Source organism: Protopterus annectens, chromosome 13.part0 (assembly GCF_019279795.1).
Source record: "Protopterus annectens isolate FY-2018-M chromosome 13.part0, PAN1.0, whole genome shotgun sequence".
NCBI classification, from domain to species: domain Eukaryota; kingdom Metazoa; phylum Chordata; order Ceratodontiformes; family Protopteridae; genus Protopterus; species Protopterus annectens.
This window is the reverse complement of record NC_056747.1, coordinates 695,917,842-695,923,841: the sequence shown is the minus strand read 5'-3', so window position 1 is coordinate 695,923,841 and position 6,000 is coordinate 695,917,842. Positions and strand designations below refer to the sequence as shown.

Genomic DNA, 6,000 nt, shown 5'->3' with positions numbered 1-6,000 from the left:
GGAACAGTCATCACAGATTGTGTGCCATATCAGTGCTAACCACTGGACTGTCAAAAATGGCTCTGGATGATTTGATCACAGGTGCTAATGCCAGCAAAATGGGCGTGGACATTTGCCAGTAATAAGTGGATTGAGGATCCATCCTCTTCAGAGACCCATGTCTGTACTAGTGTCTTCCCCACTTGGAACATGTTGATTAAGCAGCTAGATTTGAGACTTCATGGGTCCTCTTGTGCCATATGAGCCTCCTTAGACAGTCCAGACATTAGACATGTTCTCACAGTTTGGTATCTGCCTGGAGTTGTCCTCTTGGGTCTTGGACTATGTCCTTGGGGAACATGGGCTGGAGTCATTGCAAAGCACCAGAAAGGACTTCCACAATGAAGTACTGCCTGCAGCGTATGCTCCTGCATACAGTTTCCTGCAACCTGACATTCTATGCACAACTGTTGCACAATTGCCACTGTTTTGCTGGATGAATTCTTGTCCTGCAGTGAAGAAGTTTCTAGTAGGGGAGAATCTCCTTTTCCTTCAGTCCCTGAAAGGGGTATTCTAAAGATTCAAAAGGGATTCTAAGGATCAGGAGCTCCTCAGTTCTCAGATAAATGAATGGTGAAGTTTTTCTGTTCCATATAGCTTATATCCAGATGACTCTTCCCCCCTCTTTGGAGAAGATGCACAGAAGTGGTGAATTCTGTGTGGTCTTTGCCTTGTATATTGTCTCCCCAGAAATGATTCCTCATCTCTGGAGCCTGTCCTGAAGTGTCTCTTGCATGTGACTTGGAAACATACTGTGTCAAGTTTGTCCATAGTTTAAAAAAATACTCCCTACAGTCCTCCAGCAAAACAGTACAGCAGGAAGGAAATGATTAAACCATGAGCTCTGTGGCATTTGTATAAGAATTAGTATTTAAAGGGGACCTGACACTAATGGAAATTAATACTTCTGCAAGATGCATCCTCTGTAACATTTAGCATTCCAGTATTAAATGTAACCGTGTACAGTTTAGTTTATTCAGTTAACTCTATTACATCTGCGTGACGCCTCCAGATGTATCTGCAGTTAACTCCTACTGATGCCTCTAAGCATCAAATATTGCTTGTTCATATTTGCATCAGTAATTCCAAAACCATGCTATGTACAAGGTTATAAAGATTTCACGTTAAAGCTTAGACAATACCAAACTCAACTGCATTAATCCAAAAAGTAGACAAAAAGCTGTGTAAGTACGAAGAAATTTATAATCCAAGCCAATAGTAAGCGCTTTCGTCTCTTATGCAAGAGACTTCTTCAGACTATGGCTTTACCATAAAAAAATACGCTTTAAATACTGCATTAATTAACATTTTGAAACCCCATTTAACATTTAAAAGCACAGTGACATAAAAATGCACAGTAACCATGCATACATTAATGCTTCAAACCCCTTTCTTTTTAAATACATTACAAACTCTTCCCTGTTATTTAAACCTGGAAGGAAACAAGTATTTAGTTTAACTTGCCAACAATATTCTAGCCAACCTAGTTCTTCTTCAACATTTACTGACTTAATATTTTGATGCACAGTGTCCAAAACTTAAAATTCATTTTACATTTCTTATCAACATAATGTTTGCTCATAGCATTTTTTATATCTCCATTGCTAATAGCATAATTATGTTCATAAATTCTTTTGTATAAGTCTCTCTTAGTTCTTCCCACGTAAAATGATCTACACACATCATTAAATAAATAACAATTTTTAATTTACATGTAAACCACCCTGGGACTTGGACTACTGTTTTCCCCACTAATAATTCACTACTATCAGTAAATAAATATTGGCAGTAGTTACAATTATAACATTTAACCATCCCTTTTCTTACCTCAGCTTCTGTAACTTTATTTAGTTTACTTTGAAAAAGATCTTTAAAAATGTTTATCGTGTTTCACTGTTGCAGTCATTACACTTGGGTTATCCTGCTGGCAGGCTACCCGCAGTCGGTCTGAATTCCAAAGTCCTGGTCCGGCATTGGTTGCTGTCGCCTCTTCCCTGACATCAGTGCGTCAGGGGTATAAAAGATGCAGCCGACGCCATTTTCTTCCGTCTTTCTTGCTGCGCAGTGCCTGAAGCAAAGCAGTTCACAAGTGCCTGTCGGCAGACTCCTGAGATTTTCGAAATTGAATTTCAGATCCGAAGTTTTCAATAAAGCTAAGTACCCCGTTGGGGAAACTGTTTTTTCTTGCTCCAGACCGATGTCAGAAAAAGTTAACAATTGTATTTCTTGTGGGAAGCAAATACCTCATAAGGATTTCCACTCTTACTGTATTCCTTGCCTAGGCCCTGACCACGATGTTGCTAGTTGTCGGTTTTGTGCTAGATTTAACCAAAGCACTATTAAGCGTCGGTACGATTTTGCTTTTCATTATTTTGGCAGAAGGTTTAACTACATAATGCCGTCGGAACAACCGATGACCGGAATTCATAAAAAAACGCAAGGATAAAGACAAGGACAAGCATCTGAGGTCCAAAACCGACGACAAAGCCTCTTCTAGGCCAGTCGCTGGTGCTCAGTGCGATGCTTTCGCAGCCCCTGACTCCCGTTTCCTCAGAGCCACAGGCTGCCTCCGACTCCCACGTGGAAACAGCTAGGCCTCTGGATACTCAAGGTATTGGTCCTTCGGAAATGAATCCCTCAGATGGGTCTGAAGCCGCTGAGCAGGCATTGGCTTCTGAGGGTGTCTTCAGACCTACACAACTTTATATAAAGCCTAATTCAGCATCCAAGACAAAGTCTAAAACAGTTTTAAAGACAAGGAAACCAGTACAGCATTCTCCAGGACAGGCTTCTATGCCTAAGAAACAGATGCTCAAAATGGCCGAAGACCTAATTACTTTGATCAGGGGTTCCCATCCCCCTCCTGATAAGAGGCCTAGGCAAGACACTGAATAGGATTCCTCTGATCAGGTTTCCATTTCCTCTGATTCCTCTTATGATCAGGGATATTCTGTTCCTCCCTATGAGGATTCTGATGCTGAAGATTCTATTCCTTCAGCTTCTCCTCCCAAGGACTATTCTTTTGGGGAAACCCTGCATACTATGAGGGAGCATTTCCACTGGGAGAGCCAGGATTATTCCGATTCTAAGAAAAGACTTAGAAACTTTCTTTTACTTCCTCAGTACAGACCTCTTGCAATTCCCCCTGTTCTAGAAATAGTAGATGATGTTTTTTTCAGAGTCTGGCCTGTCTCCAGATTCTACCGCCTGCCCCTGTTAAGCCAGACAGATACTACAGGGTCCCAGACACCCATAAATTTCTTTACAAAAACCCTGTTGCTGACCCAGAAACTATCTCACAGGGTCCCAAAGGGGTCAAGGCTGCTTCTGCCAAAAACCCTGTCCCCTCAGCCAGAGATTCTAGGGCTTTGGACAGATGGGGGAAAAAAGTTTACACTTCTGCTACCTTGGCTGTAAGGGCTTTAAATTGTCAGTTTCATACGCTCAAATATCAGCAATACTTAATTTAAAACAAAAAAATGTTGACAAATTCTGAATGTACTGAGAACAAAGATTTGCAGGATTTATTGCATGCAGCAGAACAAGTGGGAAAACATACTTTGCAATGTGGTTATGATTCACTGGAGGCCTCGTGCAGGGCCGTTGTTACAGGTTCTGTTATTAGAAGGCATGCTTGGTTAAAGGAACAGAATCTGCCTGATCATGTTAAAGCAAAATTATTGGATGCTCCATTACAGCATGATACTTTGTTTGGTGTTAAGGCAGACGAGGTGTTAAAGAAAATGGAGGATAAGGCAAAATCTATGCAGACAGTAAAGGATTTCTTACAGGTACAGCCACCCAGATTTAGCAGGAACTGGCCCTCTAAGAATTGGTCCTTTCCAGTGTCAGACAAGACCACAAAGAAGCAGATTCAGACACCTTAGAGGCAGGCAACAGCCCCAGGGTTCATACAGGCCCAAACAGTGGGGTGCTTCTACCTCCAAAAGCGGAGAAGACAAATCACAGCCTTATAGAAAACAGTCCCAATGACTTCCCTCTGCGAATGCCAAGCACTTTTTTTTTGGCAGCACCCTTAGGGGGAAAGCTAGCACTTTTTTCACAAAACTGGCACAAGATCACCCAGGACAAATGGGTCTTAAATAGTCTCTCAGGGCTACAGGTTCCACTTTCACACCCTTCCAAAGGCAAAAGGTATGCCAGACCTGCCACGCAATCAATGGCAAGAGGCACAAAAACAAGTTTCATCTCCCATGGACATGGGGGCTATTCAACCAGTGCCACAACAAGAGCAGGGACAAGGGTTTTACTCAAGACTTTTCTACAGTACCAAGAAAGGACAAAGCCTGGAGACCAATTCTGGACCTGTCTATTCTAAGTACTTTTCTGGACGTCCCAAAATTCAAAATGTTGACTGTACAGCAGCTTCTGCCCATGCTGGACAAGAAGGCTTGGCTTGTAACTTTGGACCTCAAAGAGGCATACCTGTATGTCCCAATCAGACAGTCTTGCAGAAAATACCTGAGATTCATAGCTGGCTCATGCACTACCAATTCCCTGCACTGCCCTTTGGCTTATCTACTGCGCCCAGGGTCTTCACAAAGTGCCTGGCACCAGTAATTGCATTTTGCAGACAGAGGAATTCAAATATACCCCTACTTGGATGACTGCCTTATTCAAGCAAAGGATAAAGATATTCTACTACAGCATCCGGTGTTTGTAAAAAGATTACTAATTTGCCTAGGGTACACAGTAAAAGAAAATAAATCAAAACTAGTGCCCTCTCAAGAGATAATATTCCTGGGTGCAAGCTTAAATACAACTGCCCAGATGGCTTATCTCACACCAGACAAACAAAGGCAACTGACTTCTTACTTCGAAATGTTGTCAACAGAGACCCAGTTATCTGCAAGAAAAATTCAGCAGGCTCTGGGCTACATGGCATCCTGCATTCTACTAATTCCATATGCAAGACTGCATATGAGGAAACTACAATGGTATCTAAAAAGTGTTTGGACTGAACATTGCCACAGCCTGGAAACAGTAATTACTCTCATTCCCTGCCTGCAACAGGAATTTTTATGGTGGGCACAAGCCTGTCACCACAACAAGGGACAGCCATTCACCTTACCCACTGCCAGGCAGACACTAACAACAGTTGCATCAGATTATGCCTGGGGGGGCGCACATGGCTGGAAAATGTATTCAGGGCACATGGCCCACAAACCAAAGGCATCTTCATATCAATCAAAAAGAGATGCTAGCTGTACAAAATGCCCTGACAGCCTTCAAGGACCTACTTCATCCAGGACAACTACTGATAAAGACGGACAATACTACAGTCATGTTGTACATAAACGAGCAAGGGGGCACACATTCCCTACCCCCTCTGCAGGCAAGCCATGACTTTGTGGAACACAGCATTGACTTATCAAGTACATTTGCAAGCACAATTCCTGCCAGGAAAGACAAATACTTTGGCAGACGAACTAAGCAGAAACCTCATGGATCCTCACGAGTGGAAACTGGATCCACAAATCTTCAACATGATAACAGGGAAATGGGGGTGCCCAGACATAAATCTATTCACCTCCCCTCACAACTGCCAGCTACAGAGATTCTGGACTCTGACTTATCACAAGCAAGCATGGAAAGTGGACGCCCTTTCATTCAGCTGGAAATCCCTTACAGTATATGCCTTCCCTCCTCTGCCTCTCCTCTCCAAGGTACTCCTAAAGGTCAGACAAGAGAAGCCAAAAATTATACTCATTGCCCCAGCCTGGCAACGCCAGCACTGGTACCCAATCCTAAAGAGCTTGTCTCAACGCCCAGCCTGGATATTGCCTCTAATACCTTATTTGCTGACCCAACAGAACAATCAGATCCTGCACAGCCAACTCAGAACCCTAAATCTGGCTGCATGGCAGATAATGTAATCATTCAGAACACACCTCTCTCTAAAGCAATTATGGATGTTATTTTGGAGGCCAGGAGGCCCAG

At 42.8% G+C, this 6,000-nt stretch overlaps 1 protein-coding gene across 2 annotated transcripts in view; it reads left to right on the top strand.

Moving 5' to 3' along the window:
• Positions 1–6,000, top strand: part of TSR1 (TSR1 ribosome maturation factor) — an 895,152-nt gene that overhangs the window by 193,518 nt on the left and 695,634 nt on the right. The window lies entirely within an intron of this gene.